This window comes from Coturnix japonica, chromosome 22 (assembly GCF_054131305.1).
Source record: "Coturnix japonica strain WE chromosome 22, WE-NBRP24, whole genome shotgun sequence".
NCBI classification, from domain to species: Eukaryota; Metazoa; Chordata; class Aves; order Galliformes; family Phasianidae; genus Coturnix; species Coturnix japonica.
In genome coordinates this window covers 8,068,917-8,090,085 of record NC_140684.1, presented here as the reverse complement: position 1 = coordinate 8,090,085, position 21,169 = coordinate 8,068,917, and the positions used below count along the sequence as shown (strand labels likewise).

At 46.3% G+C, this 21,169-nt stretch overlaps 1 protein-coding gene across 5 annotated transcripts in view; it reads left to right on the top strand.

Annotated features, from left to right (window-relative positions):
* Positions 1-1,830: 1,830 nt before the first annotated feature.
* Positions 1,831-21,169, top strand: part of CAMKK1 (calcium/calmodulin dependent protein kinase kinase 1) — a 62,080-nt gene continuing 42,741 nt past the window's right edge. For all 5 annotated transcript variants that reach the window (XM_085521727.1, XM_085521725.1, XM_015880719.3 and 2 more), the window contains exons 1-2: positions 1,831-1,874; positions 3,223-3,289. The gene's annotated coding sequence lies outside the window, so the exon portion shown is untranslated. The remainder of the gene's footprint in view (positions 1,875-3,222; positions 3,290-21,169) is intronic.

Sequence of the window (21,169 nt, the reverse complement as noted above, 5' to 3'; positions counted from 1 at the left end):
TTTAGGGGACAATCCCCAGCACTTCTCAGTCATCTTCTGGGCATGTCAAAGTCTAAAGTGAAGCAGCCCAAATGATTTCTGAACCCCCTGAAAACATTTATTGGCAGCAGTTATGGCAAAAAGAACTGGAAGCGGAATGTTTCCTTGCTGAAGAGAAACTAAGCTGTACCTGTATGAGCAAGACCCTGCTGGTTAAACTGGATGTCCCTGTGAAACGGGGCTTTTATCTTTATACATTTGGATCTTTCAGAGCAGGATGCCAGGGATATGAAACCCAGCTGCATAACTGTGCATGCAGGGACCTGTGCTACAGACCACAGAGATGAGATGGGTTCCATTGCTGCACAGGCCTTTTTTTGTGCATCTAGCTGAATTACAATGAGAATTGATGATGAACAGCAGAGATGGTGCCAGGATTTGAACTGATTTCTCCTTGCCTTTGTTTGAGTTGGTGTGAAGCCAGGGACGTGGTGTCCTCAAGCCGCCTGCTCCACAGGCAACCAGCCCTGCCTCGGTGCAAAGACAAACCCAAAGCTCTGAGGGAATGAGAGCATTTCTTCAGTGTGATCCTGGAACTGATGCCTTCCTCAGAGGGCATGGCACCATGAACACAGACATAAGCCACTTCTGGACCCAGAACTGCTACAAGGATGCTTCTCCATAGTGGCTTCACTATCCTCAGCAGAGACCAAATGTGGCCTGGAAAGGCCGGGTAATTTAACCATACCCAAGAGTTCCTCTATGCCCCAATGTTTCTGATTCATGGAGAACGTTCTCCTCCAGCTATTCTTTCTGCTGATCCTTTCTAGGTTTCATAGGGCTCACTTTGCTGGATGCAAGAATTCATTAACAACCAAGCCCACAGCCACACTGCTTGCTCAGCCCATCCTTCACACTGTCCCCTCACAGCCAGCAGGTTGGGATTGATGCTCTCCTCCAACATGGGATCCCGAATGACTCTGATCCCCACAGCGTCTGTTTGTGAAACAAGCATCAGACCTCCGCTACTCAGGGGAGTTATATAGCCCAAAACACTGTGTTTTCACACCGCAGCCCAGACGTGCTTATTATTTCACAACACAGGTTTGTTCAGCCTAGAGAAGAGAAGGTTGCGGGGTGACCTCATTGCGGCCTTTCAATACCTGAAGGGAACTTACTCCCAGGAGGGGAGTAAACTCTTGGAAAGGGCTGATAATAGCAGGACACGGGGAAATGGTTTTAAGTTAAAAGAGGGAAGATTTAGGTTGGATGTCAGGGGGAAGTTCTTCACTAGGAGAGTGGTGAGGCCCTGGAACAGGCTGCCCAGGGAGGTTGTGGATGCCCCGTCCTTGGAGGTGTTCAAGGCCAGGTTGGACGGGGCCATGGGCAACCTGATCTATGGGGTCTCTATGGGGATCTATGGGGTCTCTATGGGGATCTATGGGGTCTCTGTGGGGATCTATGGGGTCTCCTGGGTAACCTGATGTAGTAAAGGTGTATGTTTGGTGGCCCTGCCAGGCAGGGGGTTGGAACTACATGATCCTTGAGGTCCCTTCCAACCCGTGTCATTCTGTGATTCTGTAACACACACAGACATTAGTCCCCTCAAAAACAAGAGGTTTTTCCCTCACACCCTCCACACCGGTCCGTGGCACCCAGCTCCACCTCACCTCACCTCACGGCCAACGGCCGCCACCAGAGGCGCGGCTGCTCGGAGCCAATAGGAGCGTGCGCGAGGGCGGCTCTAGGAGGCGGCGGGCAGGGGGGGCTCCCGGCCCATTGCGGCCAATGGGGGTTGGCCGTCGGCGGGGCGGTGCGCGCTGATAGGGCGCTGCGGGAGTTTGGCCGGGCGCTGCAAACGGCGGCACGTTGGAGCGGAGCGGGGCCGAGCGCAGGTGAGCGGGAGGGAAGGGGGGGAGCTTCGCTGTTCGCTTCGCTGTTCCACACGCCTCGGCCGGCGGCGTGAGGAGCCCCGCGGGGCCGCCTCGTAGGCCGCGCTGCGTGAGGAGCCGCAGCCCGTGCGGTGCTGCTTGGCTGGGGCAGGTGCGGGGCTGTGTTGCCTCAGCCGGCCGTGTTCCGTTCTAAGGGTGGTTGGAGGCTCCGTGCGCTACTGCGGGCATAAATGAGGGGGGGTGAGTCCCTTTGAAAGCCGGGATGTGAGCGCTGTGCTCACAGTGAGAACCTGCTGCCTTTCAAATGGGCTCCGTGATTCCAAGTGAAGCTCTCGCTGCCGCTCCCACTAAGGTGTTAACTTCTTTCCCTCCTTTACCTCGCTGTGTTCTGGCGTCTGACACGGGCTGCCTTTGAAGTGCTGCTTTTAGAGCTGGATGAGGCGAGCAGCGAGTTGTTATCTCTGCTGCTGGAGGAGAAAACCCAAAGGCAGATTGCTGGGGCTGCCGTGTGCCCTCGTTTGTGGCACAGTGTGTGCTGAGCAGCACCGATCTCCGGGCACAGCAGTCATTTGCTTTCCCCTGTGTGTTCCTTTGGCTCTTTCCTGAAGAAGGCCAGATCTTAGCAACCAGGAGCGTCAGCACTGGCCTCTTATCATTCCAGCCAGGAGTTCAGGCATGTTATTAATGCAGTATGAGAGCTGTGCTTTAAGCTTCGGTAGGTGCTGAGTGGTCCTAGTTGCTTTGTGTTTGTTGCCTGAAGTGCCTCTGTTCTAGACCCATCTCCAACTATTTCTTCTCCCTTTTGGGATGTCTCAGTGTCTGGAGCTGGTGTGCTCTGATTTGGACCGTACTGTGTAGCATGTGCCCATAGGATGAACCCTGGCCCCAGAGGGGGTGGGCTGAGCTGCTCTCTCAGCTCATCCAGTCTCTTCTGGATCAGAGCTGTGAGAGGACCTGTGTCCTGAGATCTCATCTATCCCTGTATTACCCCAGAGAGTAATGATATGCTGCACACAGCTTGTTTGTACCTAACTTCTGTCATAGGTTTCCAAGCTAGCGCTCCTGAGTGTTCTTTAAGTGTTTATTGTCTTTCCCTGGCACAAGGTTCTTGCACTAACTGGTTCTCAAAGATGAGCTGGGAAGGGATTGTGGGGTACCTCCCACTGCTTCTTGGGAGGTATCTGGAGTAAGCAGCTGGTCAGCCTGCACTACAGGGCTTGGCTGTGGGTTTTCCCGTAGAACCTTTGCATCTTTTACTTTTAAGCTAATAAAATGTTATCATGCTCCTGAATCTCTGAAAGAAATGCTGCTGCAGGAATCAAATGAAGAGTCTCGGGTTCTTTTTTTCTAGGAACAGATGAGAGAACAGCAGAGGGGTCCCCTGCTTGATTGTGTGCCACCCTGCAGCTGCCAGCTTGGTGAGTACAAGGATGCCGAGTCCTGCTTGTGTGCATCCAAATCTCAGCCAAAATCCCCACTTTTTCTAAGAGGGAAAGCATCTTGTTATGCTGTGAGGAGGAGTTCCTAAAGGGAATTGATGTGTCTCAAGAAAGTTGTAGGACATTTGTTCTTCAGTGATAAATTATATAGCATGTATAAAACCAATCCGTGTTCCTACTCATGGTGCCACTGATAACACTGCTGATATCAGTGCTGACCTTAGAGGAGTCTTTACAGACTGCTTGCTATCCTGGAGCATGAAGAGGACACTTGGAGAAAAGCTGGGGGAGCTGGATGGCTTCTGGGTCTCTGGAGTATGTCTCTGTCTGGTTGAGAGGATGGATCTGCTGCAAATTGGGGCATGCTGCACTATTGGTGTGGAAAGGACATGTGTTAGTGGGGAGCTCAGGGTGAGGGTAGTGTCCGTGTTGGAGTTGCGGAAGACAGTTTGCTTGATAACATCTGAAATCAATCTGTGCAATTATTCTGCCTTGAGAATATGCCTGGGGAGAGTCAGCTCACTGCTGCTGTGAAGTGCAGGTAGCTGATGAGCTGGAGAAGAGTAGACGGGTCCGTTCAGCTGATCTCAGAGCACCAACAAACACTGGTTGCCGGGGGAAGGCAGGTTCTGCTTATATGGGAGGGTGTGGTTCCCTTTTGGAGCTCTGTGCTGGTGCTGTGCATGCAGTGTAAGACAAAAGATGGGAGGGGAAAATGACTTGCTTGAGGTCAGTAGCAAAGGTTGCTTTGAGTAACAGCTCTTCATTGGTGCCTATATGAAGGAAGCAAGCAGATGATTCTGGGTGACAAGTAAATGCATCTCAGGAGAAGTAGACAGACAATAGTCCTCACCAAGGTTCTTCTGCTGAGCTTTTTGTCTTCATAGCTTTAAATTCCTCTGATAGTCATTTTATATCACTAGCTTCTCAAAGCAAGTGATGTCCTGTAGCAAGTGTCTGATGTGCAGGTGGGTGACCCTTTCATCTAATAGGCAGTTAAATGAATGTGGGTATCTGACTGTGAAAGCAGTGAGGATGATTGAATTGTACAGAAGCAATTGCTGGCGTAACTCAGTCATTTGTGGCAGATCTGAAGTCGTTAGTGATCTTTATGATAAAGCATCAAAGTGCTGGGTACAGAAGATAAATGAATGATATCAAATAATGTAATTAAGCATGTGGTTTTAATTAAGATGGTGGTTAAGCTTGACGTGCTTGGAAAAAAACTGTCTGAAGAGCTTAAGAAATCCTGATAACTGGTAAATTGGGCTGGGTTTCCATTCTGGAAGATAAAAATGGGAAGAAACATCATAGATGTGTGGGAGAGAGGCTGTTGATTTGTGCCTGTTGGTGAGGTGTAAGTTGGTATACATACCTTTCTCTCTCCAGAAATTCAATGTTTTTCACACTTATGTGGTTCTATTAAAGATACACAGGTGGTGTCTGAAAGGATTGTCCTTGATCGTGGAAATCCATGTTTAGTTTGGGACACTCACTCGACCAGAATTTGTTTGGTGATAAGCTGGGAGCTGTGGCAAAGCAAGGAGATCCCCTTGGGTTCCTAGGGAAGGCTTGTGCCTGGCTTTAGGGCTGCTACAAATTAACAAGTGTAACTTTTTTTCCCAGGATTAAACTTCAGGCTGTCAAAAAAAGAAAAACATATGGAAATTTGACTCAGCCTTTCCTATTTTCCAGCTACTGAGGTGCTGCTTTCCATTTGCTTCTTTTTCCTGTAGCCTACACAAATATGGTCACCAAACAAAGTTTATCATTAACGACTGGGTGTAGTCAAGCGCAGCTTAGCTGGAGTTCTGATTTGCTTGGGGATTTGAGGACTGAACTTGCTGGTCATGTTTCTTAGAGTGGGTTAAATCTTCAGAAACATTTTTGTGCTCAATTGCAGTCTTCAGTTTTATTTTTGGCCTAAGTGATAGGGACAAAAACAGATGGAGAAGTATAAATATTTGTCATAAGTGTCAAATATGTGACACTGGAGAATGATTTCACTGCTTCCATGTGCTTGTGTCCCTGGATGGGGAGGTTCTCTTGAAAGGTCGAAACCTTTTGAGGACACAGTGTCTTTGTGAGCTGAGGCTCATGTCTGAAAGGGAAAGCTGTCCCATGGCAGCTGAGAGCTTCTCATCCTGGAGACTTGCTGGCTTAGGGAGTGAACCTGGCTGAAAATAAATCCCTATATTTTATTTGATGGCAACCAGCTCATGAGCTGAGTCATGCCTTGTGATAAAGGTGTGGTTTGCTGAGGACTTGTTTCTGTTGGGTTGCTGCCCTGGACAGGCATTATTTTACAGTGAGTACCTCAGAGTTGTGTGGGTTTTTTTCCAGAAGCCATTTGGGATTAATTTAGCCTGTTTGTCTCTGGTCTGGTTGCAGTGTTTTCTGTAGATTAGTGATTGCGTTCTGGGAAGGCTCTGAAGTGTTGTAATTAATTCTTCAATGTTATTCAGGGTTTATGGTGAAGTTGCTAGCTAGTTAACAGTGACTGCTCTAATTATTCTGGTGTTAATATAAACAGCGAGGCTGTGATGTGCCATTCTCTGCTAGAGCAGCGCTTGTGTATTTGCCTTTCTGAGATGGAAGCATCCTATTGTGTTCCAATATCCCACATATGTTTCTAGGGTTGGCTGCTTGTTTTTTCTCAGCCAAGTGGCTCCATAATGGTGTGACTTTGTGATACAAAGTATTAATGACATATTTTGAATGGCTATTAGGTCCTTCTTCCACTGTGTGTGGCAAGGTTCTTGTCTTTTCACAGCTCTGTGGATAATATTTCTTTTTCCTTTGAAGGTAAAGAAAATCTTTCCACTGGTGTCCTTCGCATTATTTTTGCCCTGGCTCTTGAACTCTATACTAAATAGATGCAATTCCTACGGACCCTCAAAGCTCCGAACTGCAAAAGGCTGGCCTAGTATGTAGGATATTAACACAGACTGATTCATTTTGCCTTCTGCTATGTAGTGTGTAGGTTTTGCCTGCCTTTGTCCTGTGGTAGAGTTCAAGAACTTCAGTGCTTTCAGCTGGCAAATCAGGCCAAATTACTACTGAGCCTTTAGAGAGATCAGGCGTCTCTTCCAGTGTGTTTCCATACTCTAATCAGGCTTCTGCCTTTTCCTTTCTCATACAATATTGATGTGAGCTGTGCCTGTAATTTGCCTTGAAGCAATAGTAAAAAAGGCATGACTTATTCATAGCAATTTCTGGGAGTTCATTCCTAAATGCCAGATAGATTGCTTCAAGTCACACTGCAGAATGGGGCTGACCTTTTTTTGTAAGGATCTGAATTTTCAGCTTGCTGTTTCAAAGGAACTAAGTGGTCATCCAAAGTGATAATCACAGATGTGGAAGGGCAATATCAGATTGTGCCCTACTTGTGGAGATCAGTTTTTATGTGGTGCATGCTTCTAGCCACCAAATGAATAAAGCAGGTCCAAACATCTGTTTACTTGCCTCGTGATTTCTCATATTAAGAGCATAAATTTTGCTCCACGGATCAGTGTTGTCCTTACACAGCATCATGCATAGGTGATACCTGAGCCTGAAATGCCAAATCAATGGAAACTAAAGCCTGTATATCGGAGTCAATGAACCGCAGACACTCAAAGGATACAAGGCCAAAGGGAGTTTCTTAGCTACAGAAACGTATCTGGTTTGACACCAGTGACACTTGCTGACACCTCACCATCAGACTGGTTTCTAGCACATTGGGGAGCTCTGTAGTTTCTTTCCAAGCTGTCATTGCAGCTGCATTCAAGGGAATATGATGGCTTACTTCATCTCCTGGGGTATTTGTTCTTCCTAGCCGATGGCTTTGGCAGTACCTGACAACAGACAGCTCTGTATGTGAGGTCACTGTGGAGTCTGAACAGCAGTTAGTGGGGGAACGTGACAAGCAAAAGCTGGAGCTGTAAAGGCTCCCAGGCACATAGAGGTGATGCCAATCAAAAGACCTATCTCACAGTAAGTCCATATTCACACTTCTTCAAGACAACTTCTTCACACCCAGGGCTGGGAGCTGTTGGGTTAACTCTGCATCACACATGCTGAGGAGCAGCTGCTCTTTCCCTGGGTGCCAGGTAGGACCTGCATCTGGTTTTACAGTGCATTAAGCTAAATGTGTTCTGTTTAGGGTGGGTGGAGTCTCCTGTCAAACTACTCTGCCTGCAACTTGAGTCTCCTTGGAAACTGGTCACTTTTTTTAGTCCTTCAAGCCTACCTCCCAGATAGTATGGGAATTTAAAGTAAAGTATCTGCATATATAGTAAGAATGATGTAACTAAAATTCTTAATTTTACTTTTCTTGTATGAGTTTTTGTATTCCTTTGATTTAAAAGTGGTAGTAGCTAATTGGATTCTGAGCCAGGCTCGCATAGGCATCCGGGGGAAGGGACTGTAAATGAGCCTAGTTAGCCAGGAAATTGCACATTTAAATATAGTTCTCAGTAGGGTCAGCAGAACACCCCAGGGGCAAATTAGGAACAAAAATCTCTGCTGACGTGTTCATTTAGCTGCAGACATTGTAAGGGAAACAAAAAGGAAGCCTGGAAGTGAGGGGAGCGAGATGAAGGGTAGGTGTCCCATCTGCTGTGTTTCTGTGCTGTTGCAGGTCTCTCCCAGGCTGCAGGATCCTTGTCTTGTCCTCTGCGTTGGCTGGTGTATTGGCTGATTCCAAGAAGAAATAACTGAATTGACTTTTTGGGGGATGATTTCCCTAGAAGATGTAAATCCATGGCTCACATAATGCCATAAGGCTGCTCTCACTCTTTTCAGCCTTGGCACAAATCACAGTGATGGGAAGATGAGATGAAACACCACCTTGTTTTCCCTATTTGGGTTAAGAGGGGACAGCTTTCTCTGTGAGGCTGCTGCTTGCTTCCCAAATTGATGAGTGGGATGGTGCTTCCTAACCCTGTGCTACAGACCAATTTCCCTCAATTGGTATGCTGGGGAAGCAGCTGTGGTTAATGGCGGGAGCCTTATTCATGCTGAGTAAAGATAGATCCTTACACCTGAGTAATCCTTGACTGAAAGCCAGCAATACTCTTGAGTTTGACTGAAGCGTGGGTGTTAGATTTCTAGCCTTGTATGTCCCTCAGTTCCTGTGTGGTCAGTGCAGTGTGTGGCAGCATTCACTTGCACTTCATTGTTTCACAGTCTGAACCAGTCCTTGCCAATTTTATTTTCACCTAAAGGTTAAGATACATTGCCTCTAATGGGGAGGAAAATGTGGAAGAGCTACTCTCATTTCCTCTGGCCTCAGACACAGCTGGCAGAGCTCTGTTTGGTTCTGATTATCTCCCTGGAGCAGACAGTGGGTTCACCTAGACATAGTTATTCAGGAATTAAGTTTGATCCTAAATCCTTCCCTCTTGGGGGCTTGGGGACTGTTGGCCTTTTAGGCTACCTGGACTAAGATTTCACAAAAGCTGTGGACCCCCACAGGCTAAGTAGCAATCTGCTTTACACCCACTTTATCTGCAGCTTTTCAGAGCTCAGTCTTCATATCATGCTCCCTGCGTGAGTTTCATAGGGGTTAATGGGGAGCTGTGTGTGCTGTCAGTGCCCAGCCTTTCTTTGTTGTGAATGGCATGGGTGCCTTTAAGATCTGCTGGAGGGTTGTGTAACTGGGTGCTACTCACCTTGTAGCTTAAAATGGCATGAAAGGTGTACCATGGTGACAGAAATATTTGAAACCTTGAGCTTGAAGTTAAGTGAAAGGAAACAAAGGAAAGAGGGAAGCATCTTTTTGACCATGGGAGTATGGTTCACCTACTAAGTGTTCTGTTAGACATGGGTGCTATGTATTTTGCAAACATCTTGAGAGATCATACCATAAAAGAGGCTCCTCTTACTTCACAGGGTTTTCCATGCTGCTGTTCCTTAAATCCAGTACACACAGCCTTAAGTTAGTTTATGCAGATGCCAGTTGGGGCTGGACTTCTGGGGCAGTTCAACACCCCCTTCAAGTACATGTGTTCTGGGGATCATTTCTTATTTTTTAATGCCTGCTTTGCTTGTAAGCTATTTGAGCTGGAGTCAGCCTTTTAGTTTGTTTTAAAGCACTAAATGCAGCAGGGCAGTTAGCTCTTTGTTAATTGATGCTGTTGTCACGCTGTTGAGGAGTTGTAGTAACCTGGCCAAGTTTTCTCTCCTAGGCTCAATGCCTGGATGTCTAAAAGGGAAAACTAATTATAGTGTGAAACAAAGAGAACAGAATGGCCTAAAGGAAATGTCATTAAGGTTCTCCTCAGACCCTGGGTCAGCACATGTCAAATCACAGCCGCATCAATCTCTTAATTTCTTCCTCCTTCAATTTAAATTGCCACCAAGTGATTTCTTGGAAGTGTAACTATATTTTATACCATGATAATAGATTTAGAGAAAACAGAATTCAAATATTGAAGGTTGGGCTGGAGTTGTTAGAAGCCAAACTGAAGACAGTTTCCTCTCTTCTTACCTTGTGCAGAACATTTGTGTTGATTTCCTGATGACCCTTCATTGAGGCCTGTCTGGGGCAGTAGGTATGTGGGTGACCCAACTCTCTGAGGCTGGTACTGGAGGTGTCTGTGTGGCCAGCAGATATAGCAAAAATAAAAAGCACTTTCTGAGCAATGTGTCAGCTGCTGAGCACTCTTCCCTTTTCTTCTCTGGGAGGTTCAGGGTGCAGGTAGCTCGTCTGTCCACGGTGTAGTACAGACATCCTAGCATTAGGATAACTCCTAAGTCTTCAGAGCATTGCCAGTAAGGCTAATGTGTGATGCCATGATGTTCTGTTGCTACATTAATTCATCTGATGTTAGTTGGCATCCTCTAGATAACTGGATTGCTGATTCTGAGACCACCTTTCCCTTTCATAATTAACGTGGGGAGTTAATACAGAAATCCCTTATACACAAAGCAGAGCCAAAGAATATACTGAGTTGGAAGGGACCCACAAAGCTGAGTGTCTAACTCCTGGCTCCAAAAAGGAACACCTGAAAATCAAACCATGCTTCTGAGAGCATTGTCCAAGCACTCCTTGAACTCCAGCTGGTTTGGTGCCATGGCTGCTGCCCTGGGGAGCCTGTTTTCAGCTGGAAAGAGGATTTTCAGTGTTCCTCTTCTAACACTTCATCCTCCAGCCTCCTCTGAGCCGGCAGAGCTGAACCCTGTTGCACAGAGGGAGGAAGCTGCTGTGTGTTGAGGTCAGGATGAACTGAACAGTGTCAGACACAGGCACAAACGTGGCTGCCTAGGACCCCACTCCTGCTGAGGGAGTCAGTGGGGTATCAGTGTTCTCATGGACTGAGCAAATGCAGTTTGGCTTGGGTGCTTGTTAATAAAGAATAGCACGGAAAATAAAATCCATGGAAGAGATTTAATAGCTGGGGAGAATAATTGTGAAGTACTTCAGAATATTAACCAATGGCTGAATGCATTTAATTAGCTTAATGAAGCTGGGTGGCTGTGTTCTTTTTTAATCAAACAGATGGGCAAAACATTATGCACAAAAATGAGTTCTGAATACAATGGATGCATTTAATTAGCAAATAAAAGAGAAGAAAGGGGTTTGTTTTTCAACTTTAAGTGAGGTATTCTTCACTACTGAGCACTCTCAAAAAAGCCTTAAGAGTTGTGGTTTCTCTCAAGCTCTAGATTGTTAAAACTTGTAATGGCTTGAGAGTTTGAGCTTTGAGTCAGGTGCAGGTCTGGGGCTGCTGCACCTGTAGGGTTGTGAGTGTGTTAGTGGTTGCAGTGCCTTGCTGGCCCCAGCAGAGCTGTGCTTGCATGCTGTGATGGTATGGAGCCATCAGCAGCTGCAGTTATGGGCTGGATCCCCAAGGACATACTCAGTAGCAGTAATACTGCTTAACCTGCTGCTACAAAGCCTTTTACCTAAGTGTTTATGTGATCATGTCTATTTTGCAGAAGGGGAACGGGTGGAAATAGTAGATTGAGGTTAAGCAGCAAGGAGTGTTCAATGTCAAATGTGTGGTGTTGCTAAAGATGCCGTTGGTATTCAGGGCACCAGGGGAGCAGTGCTTGGAGGCCTTGCTCATACAGCACACAGCTCCATCTGGAGTGATTCTGGCCCACCTGAGGGGACCACTTGCTGCCACTGGTGTCTCTATCCTTGCTGTAGTGCTGGCTCCTGTCCACTTGTGCCTGTTAGAACAAAGCTGAGTTCTGCTAGCTCTGTCCCAGGGAAGGTTCCAGTCTGTGCTTGGCTGTGCAGAGGATCTGTTAGCCAGCTGTACACATATATACACAAAGACATGCATGCTCGTGCACTCTTCTGCCTGTCTCTCTAACCAGCTTTCTTGTGCCATTGGAACCTGTTGCAAATTAATAACCTGCCTTTCCCTTCCCTGTGAGCCTCGGTGCTAATGTGGGTCTGTAATGTAGATCTGTCGTATCTCTGTCTCAGCAAGGCTGCGAGTGTTTGCTCAAGCCTAATGTTATAAGCTGAGCAAGCCATTTTGATATTAAGCCTATAATAATAACACCTTGTAGCTAAAGAGCGTGTTTTTCCCCATCGGTGGATTACTCAGCTCTTCTTTCTTTTGAGAGAGTGTTTAACAAAAGCAGAGACTTTCCCAAACTATGTTTAATTAAACAGAGCTCAGAGATGTCTTTTCATTTCAGGGCTGTGACTGTATTGCCTTATGGCTTTATCTCTGGGGCAGGCAGAAATGGAGCGTGTGCTCTGCTTGCAGTCAGGACAGGCATGTCACCTATTGGGGTGTCCCAATGGCCCCAGCAGCTGATCCCATGTCTATATGGGGACCTGCAGGCTCTGATTGCTGCTCAGTACTGATGTGGGATGCAGTCCTTGTGGCAGCCTGCAAAGTTAAGCAGGTGCTGGAGTGGAACCATTTGGAAGTTTCTTATTTCTGTCTTAAGGGATTTCTGTGAGCAGATGGTGATGTGCTCTGGTTTTGCTTGTTACTGCACATTATTTGCCAGCTAATTTTTGTGACTAAAGCTTTGGCCTGTAGACTGTTTAGAATCCTGGAGTCAGGTTTCTGGTAGAAATACTTGTGTTTGCAAATTTTCAAATCTGTTTCTGTGCCTGTTCCCTGATGTCACCATGAGCAGATTTCTCCCTGGAGCAGATGCCCTCTGCTCTGCAGGAAAGGGGCAGCTCTTGGAACAGAACTTCTCTTCTGGCAGCAGCATGAGAGGTGGCACTTCTATACCTAGTTTTAAGAGCCTCTTATGGCTGAAGTCCTAACCACAGCATCAGTGCTGTCATGCTGGACTTCCTAAGGTCACACTGTTGTTTCATGTGGCACAGAACAGCAGTCCTGCCATACAGTGGAGTTTTCTATAGGCAGTGCTCTGTCTTCAGCTGTGCAGGTCAGCAGCTGGAGGATTGGCCTGTAGGCAGCTTACACCCATGGGGTCCTGCAGCCCCCTTCCCATCTCTCCCTCTCTTGAAAAAGTTGCTACGACTTTTTGTTTTTGCTCATTTCTTGCCAACTCTCCCTTCTTTTAAAATAAGACATTTTCTGTCAGTTGTCTCAGGAGAGCTGCCTATGGTAGCTCCTTGACTGATTTATTCTAGTATTTTAACATTTACTGGATTTACATAACAGCCAAACAATCTGTTTCAGGAGTTTAATATAAACCTGACTCTAGTGAGTCACATTCATGTTAGCAATAATGCAAAGAGAGGCAGCTGGGGGAGTGAGGAGGTGACTTTTTCTAGGTTTCTGCACTGAAATATCTGGCTGCTTGAAATATCTCTGACGCCTTGTAGCTACAAAGCTGTGCCAGCTCCTCCACCATCAGGGACTTGTTCTGAAACTTTGGGAGGTCAGTAGGTGCATCACATCAGCACTCCTGGCTGAGCTCAGGAGATTTCCAAAGGTATCTGTGCAATGCTGGTGTCTCAGTATCTTCATAGCTGCATCAGGTATGAGATGCCAGGTGAGCAGGGCTTGTTCTTCAGAGCTGCAGAAGGGAGATCCATCGGGCACGTAATCTGCTGCTTTAGGCCCTGTCCAGGCAGAATGATTTTGGAACTCCCCGCTTCCTCTTGCATGAGCTGTATGTGTGCAGCAAACCCCTGGAGCATTTTTGCAGGCAGTCAGATCCTCCTTGCTCCTGAGGATGTGTGTGCTGATGGGACTGAACTGTCATCAGGTAAAACAGGTCCTCAAATTGTGTTGTCTTTTAGGAAAATCATCAGCAAAAGACTGCAAGAATGGAACTGCAGGGTTTGTGTTTGCATCATTGTCTATGTTAGATCTGGCTGTTCAGGCAAGCCAGCGCTTCTCGCCCTGCAGCTTGCCTACTTGGATTCTTTTCTTTAGAACAGAAAATAAATGCTGGCTGATGAGATCCATTACAGCACTAATTTTAGAGCGTGCCAAACACTAGGAAATTGTTTTCACCCTTCAGTCTCATTTCTCTTTTCCCAACCCCTTCTCGCTTTGTGAAATCTGCCTTTGTCATTCTTCTGAATGTCTGGTGACATCCTGCATGCTGTTATTTTCAGGCATTCTCCTTCCAGACCTTTTCTGATGCTTCTTCACTCCACCACTTGACACTGCTGTTACAAAAGCTCCGTGTGGCCGCAGGCGTTGGAGTGATGCAGCAAGGAACCCTCCCATGCAGCCTGGGGCAGCTAGTGCAAGATGCCAGCAAGTCCAGAGGGAGCAGGGGAGGCAGCTTCTGAGTGGAATTTCTTATCCTCGGGCGTCTGTGGCTCTGTAAGTCTTTCCAGTCACACCCCAGCTTGCTTTCCCTATGAGCAAGAGGGAAAATAGAAAATTTCCTTTGGTGTGTGCTGAAAAGTTTAGGTAGCAGTCCCATAGCTTCACTGTTTCTCTTTGGCACCGATGAAGCTTGAGTCATTGCTCAAGAAGATGGAACACACAGTGGGGGGAAATTCAGTTGGGAACTGAAATACTTGATCAATGCCAGAGGAAACAATAGCGCACAAAAACCTAGATTTCAAACATGATTGCTTTTGTCAGCTGGAAGCCTGCACTGGCTTGAGAAGAGCCTGGATGTTGAACTTGCTGTCTCAGTTGAAAGGTGTCTGTGGATACCACTGCTTCCCTTAGCGCTGCTTCTTGCTCACAGTGTTTAGCAGAGCCCGACAGCGCTCTAGATTAAAGCTGGTGGCAAAAGTCCAATGGTTTCAACCCATCCAATTTTCAGAGGCTCTCTGGAATATGTTTTTTCGTGGGTTTGGCAACCAGATCTGCCTGTCAGCTGCTGCTGCAGCCATTAGCAGACAGATTTCTCTAAGACTTGGTGCCTGCCCTGGAGGGACCTGTGAAAATCTGCCATCTCCTACCCCATCTCCCCAACCACGATCTTGCCTGCAGAGTGCTGTTGGGTGCTATGTCCCTCAGAGAGCTCTCCCTTGCTTATTGTGCTGGAGTCCAATGGAAAAACTCCCTTCTCCTAGCAATTATTTCATGCCTTTCCTGGGTGTGCTCTGAGCCCTGTGGTTGCTCAGAAGTGTCAGCCTGCAGGAATTCAGCAGGCGAATGTCTTCATAGTCAGCCTTTGTGAATATGGCTGAGATAAACCCTTTACTGAACTAAATGTGGTAACAGCTAATCCCTTGGAAACAGTCACCTGGGCCCTGCCTGATGAAAAGAGGCTTTGCTGCTCTGATTAACAGTACTTGCAAGAACATTAACTCACTTTTATTTGGAAATGAAAAGTGCCTCTTCAGGTACTCTCCAGAGTTTAAAAGATTAGGTTCCAGCTGGAATATTAAGGTATGTTTTTTGCAACTTCCTTCTAAATCTGTAGCTTTAAAAGTCCTGTCAGCCCTGATTGTACCCGTGCCCTGGTAGAGGGGAATCAGCTGCAGTGCAGGAGGCTGGGAATGCTGGTGTCCCTATAAGCAGTGGAGCAGGGTGCATCTTTGGCACTGTCTGCCCATGCTGGGGTGTTCTCCTGGGAGCCAGGGCTCAGCATTGTGAGTGAACCCTGCTGGAGTGGCCGAGCACTGCCTGAAGGGCTGAAGCTTGACTGATTTTACAAAGAGCCAAATGACATGAGCATTTCCAGTTTGTTCTTTAGCAAGGGCTAGAGGCCATGGAGAGCATGGTGCTATTGCAAAGGTCTTGACAGCTCTGCTTTGTTTTCTAGGCATGATTTGCACTGATTTCTTAATATTTTTTTTTAAGCACAACTCTTGCTTTCAAAATCCTGTGCTATAAATTCTATCTGCATTGAAAACAAAGCTCCTGTATTGCAGTGAATGCCACTTCAGGCTGTTTTGAGGCCGGGCTTTTATCTCGGTGCTGGTTTCCACGAGGCTGCTTGCACAACTGCTGAGCCTCTGCCCTGGCAGCTTTCTGTATGGTTCACTGACTGGCTGAAGGGATGAAAGCTGGTGTGTCAAATGTTTGTCTTTAACATTAGGAAAAACTGAGAAAAGAGTGAACGCTTGTATAAAGTATGTGTTGTTTAGAGTATTTAAAATGCTTTCAAAATCCTTTTGCCTTTCAACCTGTGTTTCTCCTACGGAATTTCTATTTTAAGTAAATAGCACAAAGTTAGTTTAGAAAAGAGAAGATATGCTGCTGTTCAAAGCGTGCTGTGCTGGTTCGGTGTTTATAGGAGATGTTCAGGAAATGAGCAAACACTTGAAGGTATATGTATTATTTATTATTGCACCCAATTAATTACCACTTGAACCCTTTTGGTGGTTGTTTCGGCTCTGTGCATCCTCCCAAGCAATGCTCTGGCAATGTATGTGCTGGTGCTTGTCCCAGTTAAACATTGCTGGAGATGAAAGTGCAGCGGTTGATCTGTGGGAATTGGGAATCTGGGTGATGGAAGGTGACAGTGCTGGGTGAGATGTGCAGCAGGTGGGAGCACTGGGAGGCCTGGTGACAGCTCAGCTCTCCCAGCCGCAGGTTGAGGGGCTGCTGGCCCCATTGTGGGGAGGGCAGCAAGGTGTGGTGAACGTGTCTGACTTTGTCACTACTTCATCACACAGGCAGGAGTACAACCTGATTCTCAAGAATCAGACTGCCAGCAGGAACTCAGGCTCCTTGTCTCTGCAGGAGTGAATCCTCATCTGGAGTGGAGAAGTCCGGAGTAATTGCTTGAAAGGCGGAGGTGACTCTTGCCTGTCCCAGTTCTTACTCCATGGGCTTGTATTACATGCCACGCAGCTACTTGTCTGCTCCACGCCCTCTGCAGGCTCCCTGCCAGGTGCTGCAGTAAGATGGTGCAGCACCATCTCCCTTCCTGCCTGGGCTTCCAGGGTGGGTTTGGGATTTTATTTATGTATTTCAGGGCCCACATGACATACTGAGTGAAGCACAGGTCCCATCCAGCAGTTTCTCTGCAAGTAAGATGAATTTCTAAGCACGAGCTTATCTTAATGAGACCTAAGCAAATGAGGCATGTTTTGAGGTACTTATTTAGTTCCAATCTGCACATCTGGAGGAGTAATTCAGTTAAATTCCACTGGAGAGGTGGTGCAACTCCCTCTGCTTTTTGCAGAGACACACACGTGTGCTTGGCATTCTGTCTTGAGGCTGGAGTGACTCGATACAGTGACCTGGTGATAGTGGAGCACTTCTGCAGTGCAGCTAAGCAGATGTTGTGCTCAGTTGTGATGGGAAGAATGCCCTTCCCTTGCTATTCCTGGCATAACGTGAGGTGGGCCCTTCTCTCCAGCATCAAGTAGCTGTGTCTGAGCTGCCCTATAAAGATGCAAAAAGTTTGCAGGACGTTGCAATCAGAAAAGTTCAGTAACCAAATGACTCCTCTGGGGGAGAGGAGTGAGGGGGCCTGTGGAGAGTCATGAGAGGGAGATGTGGAACATGCTTTTTATGGGTTGCAGAGGCGGCAGCATCGTTTTTAATTCTAAGCTGGGGAGTTTCTTAGGAATGTGTGATTGACACCCAGTGAGGAGAGCGGGATGTTGTTTCTCATCAGGTTGGCATTCCCGCACTCCTATTTACCTGTCAGCATTCTCATGGAGGTTCCTCTCTTTGGATGCCTTTAGCCCATCTCCCACTAAATTTCCCTGCAGCCTCACCCAGCAGCACTCAAAGATCCAACAACTTCAGTTTGCTTCTCTTCATCTGGTTTGCATTAGCTGTACTTGAGCTTCTTTGTCTCAGCTGTTCTGTATGCCAGCAGGTAGGAGCCTTCTGGCTTTACATTGGCCTGTGGCTTGTTCCTATCCAAGTGGAGTCAGCCAGCCTTGCTCAGGAGAGGGAAGACAGGTGGTTTGGTTGTTATAAAAAGGGCATTAAGAGTTTTGTTTTGCTGCAGGATAAACTTCAGCCCAATTCTTCCTCTTGGCCTTGTCCTTAATTAAGAGTGTGTTAAATGCTGTGAGCCTGAGCAGTCTCACTGCAAAGTAAACCAAGAGTGTGGGATTTAGGTGAGTCTTTTGTTATTGCTGAACACGGTTTATACTAATAACTACAGTAGAGATTGAACCCAATCCTTGATGAGCTTTCTGGGAGTCTGGTTAATCTGTTTAACAATGGATCGGAGTTTTTGTTTTGATCTTTTCCAGGAGAGTTAAATTTTTGTCCCTTTCATAACAGCTATGGCTCATGTAAGCACAAGCAGTATTTCTTTCCTAATTGGCTTCAGGTTTATCCGTGTCTATTATGTTACATACACTTCCTACACCACAAGCACTTGATAAGTACAAACATATATGTGCAAAGGCTTCTTACTGTCTTGATTTCACCTCTTTTTTTAATGACGTTGGTGATATGTCATTATGCTTTTCATGTATGAATGCTTGTAAAAATGGAGCTCCCGAAACAGACATGAACTGTTTGTGTGTTAATGACTTCAGAAAGCTCTGGTTGGTTAAAAACAGTGATGATGAAGTTGCCCTGGCAGCACTCTGTGCAGCAGATCCAGAGCCAGTGGCAGGACAGCACGATGACAGATGCATCCAGCTCTGTCCCTGGGGAGTTCTATCATTGCTGACTTTACTGACACGCTAATGGTGAGGTGGGAAGGAGTCTTACAGGGTGAGAAATACGTGTGAAGTGTTTAACCTCCCTGGGACTAGTGCTGCAGCAGAGCTGAAGGTCAGCAATATCTCACCAGTCATTTCCATCTGGAACAGGATTAAACCCTTAGCCTGAAACCACAGGCTTGTAACAGCTGGGCCTCTATGAACTGGTGCCATGGCTGATGCCAGCAGACTGTGTGACTTACGTGTTAGCAGAGCTTGGAGGCATCTCGAAAGCTGGTTTTTCAGAGCAGTTTGAAATGTAAGCTCACACGTGGTTTTCCTCCACTCTTTCATCATGGGGTTTCCTAGCAGCGCGTTGTCTACCTTAGCGTGACAAGCTCAGCAGCAATTACACTCGTGTCTGAAATGGGAGCCCCTTCATGACCTCAGAGCGCTGCTGCATTAACACAGAAAATAGACAAGTGATTTAGGTAATGAAATGATTTGCATTTGGTCATGAGTTGAATGAGACTTCCAGAGCCAATGTGCTTATTCATCAGATGACTCACATCTTAGTCACTGTAAAGTGTTTCTCTTTTTGGGTGCTCCCAGAATGGCACGGGTAGAGATGAGCTTCAAATGTTTACCTCCCCCTTTGATCTTTTTTTCTATTATTATTATTATTTAAATATCTTAAAAAAGAATGATTGTGGGAGGGAATATAATGCAGTTAAATCAAAGCTGTTGGAAAGAACGTGATGGGAGGTTCATCAAACAGAAACTGAAACAGCTCTATCTGGCAGTTCAGGTATATCCCAAAAACTTAGCCTGGATTTTATAGCAGTTCTTCAATTAATGCTGCTGTTTGTTTCCTGGTCAGGCACAGTGATCTCATGCTTCCAAGTCAGACTTCTCAGGCTTTGTTCTCAGGGTACTTGAGTGTGTCCGTATTCTGGGTAAGTACAAGTCTGAGCCTATTCTCAAATTGCAGCAGCACATTAAAGCGTGTTTAGCTGGAAGCTGTCCTTTGAAACACTCTCGAGATTGCTGTGCAAATAAAGCCTTGTTGTTTTCAACGTTTTGTTCATTTGTGGCTATGTTTTTCTATTAGTAGAATAGTGAAGAAGTTGTCTTGAATCCTGATTGTTCAGAAATGTGCACATGTTTAAACAAGTGAACAGCGTATCTGAGAACCAGGGGGAACCAATGAAGTTACTTTAGATAAAGCTGGCAGTGGATTCCATACATAGCAAATGAGTTTTCCCCTTTTTTTCCTCCAATCTTTCATTTTCCTTCTAGTATCACAGTCACTGTGCAATCATTCACAGGCCTTTAGGTTTTAAGGTCTCTGTCTCAGCTGGATCTCCTGGGTTACAGACATGAACCACTTCACCACCATTCACTTTGAGAGAATTCAAGTAAAGTGGAATTTATTACTTCCTCATTACGTTCTCCAGTTTGTTTTGCATTTTTAATTCCACGAGTAGTTTCTTTGTGTTCTGTTTTCTGACCTAACTAATTTGCAAAACTATTGCTAAACCTCAAAGGCAATATATAATTATGAGATAATGTATGGTAATGATGGTAATAATAACAGCAAACGTTAGCTGTTTGGTGTTGCTACTGCACAGAAAACCATCTAAGTGAGGTTTACTTCACTTGCAGAGAATGCAGATAGAGCTGCAGATAAAGGCTGCCTCCAGGTGTGGATTTATTTGTATTTCTGTTGGGTGGTTGGTTGGTGATGTTGGGTGTTTGTGGTATGGTGTCCAAAAGAGAGTGTGTGACATCCCAGATGTCAACAGCAATTAGAATGCATGGGAGAACACCTCGCTCCCTGTTTCTCTGTGCATCTCTTGTGGACTTGAGCAGTCTCATTTTGATATGCATGAAACACACTGATCCAGATACTTGCTTGAATCTATTTCCACATTTTTGAGGCTGAGTTGTTTAGTGTTATGCATGAGAATGTTGCCCCTTCTGATGTCCTGGGACTGTAGTTAAAGTTCAAATATGCACTTAAGTGTTTTGCTGTAGTAGAGCTGTTATCTGCATTGCAGGCACCAACTGTGTGGTGAAACCTGGTGGCAGTGCCCAGACTAATTGCTCTGAGATGCATCTTGGAAGGTGCTGAACACCCTGGCTGAGAGCCAACAAGGCTTTTAAACACACTTTCCTTTTTCTGTGTGTTGTTACCAGTTTTGTTATTTGACTTCTCCTCCTCAGCAACCAGAGAAGGATACCTGAGTAGCTGGAGCTGTGTAATTCATCTGCCAGCGATACCCCGATCTGTACAGCAGGGACATCTCATGGGACCTGTGCTGCTGACAGAGGCATGTATTGCTGCTGTTGTCTGGGTCCGTTGGCTTTCAATCTTCTTGTGTGCTCTCCTGCTGTGGTTGGGGCAGGCCGCACTGCCAAGCAGCATTCAGACTGCATTTGCAAACCACATCCCACATTTCCACCTGTCTGTGCTTGCTGTTAAACTTTGCAGACTGTTTATTTCCTTCCTCTCCTCTTGACCTGTATTTGTTTTTCCTTGCCTTAATTTTTTGGGGGGCAAACTGCCAAATTCAGGTTGTGTTTTTTTAAGTGGCATTACCTATGATGGAGCCTAGGACGAGAGGTCTGGGGTCTGCTAGCTCGTGGAGCTGTCAGAGTGTTGTTGAAAATGAGGACAATACTTCGGTGTCCCGAGGCTGCTGGCACCCCAGCTGCAGCTGCCATCAGTCTTGGGCTTACTGTGCAGAGCCAGAATCATTGAGGGGTGAATTCAGTGTCCCAGGTGGCGTTTACACACTCCTTTTTCCATGTGAATCTACCCATGGGTAGTTTCATTGGTACTTTGGTGTTTCAAGGCCTTTTTTGTGCTGTGATGAATGCCTACATTCCTGGAATGGCATTTCAGGGACTCAAAAGAACAGCTTTCTGCTGAGCAGCTCACTTAG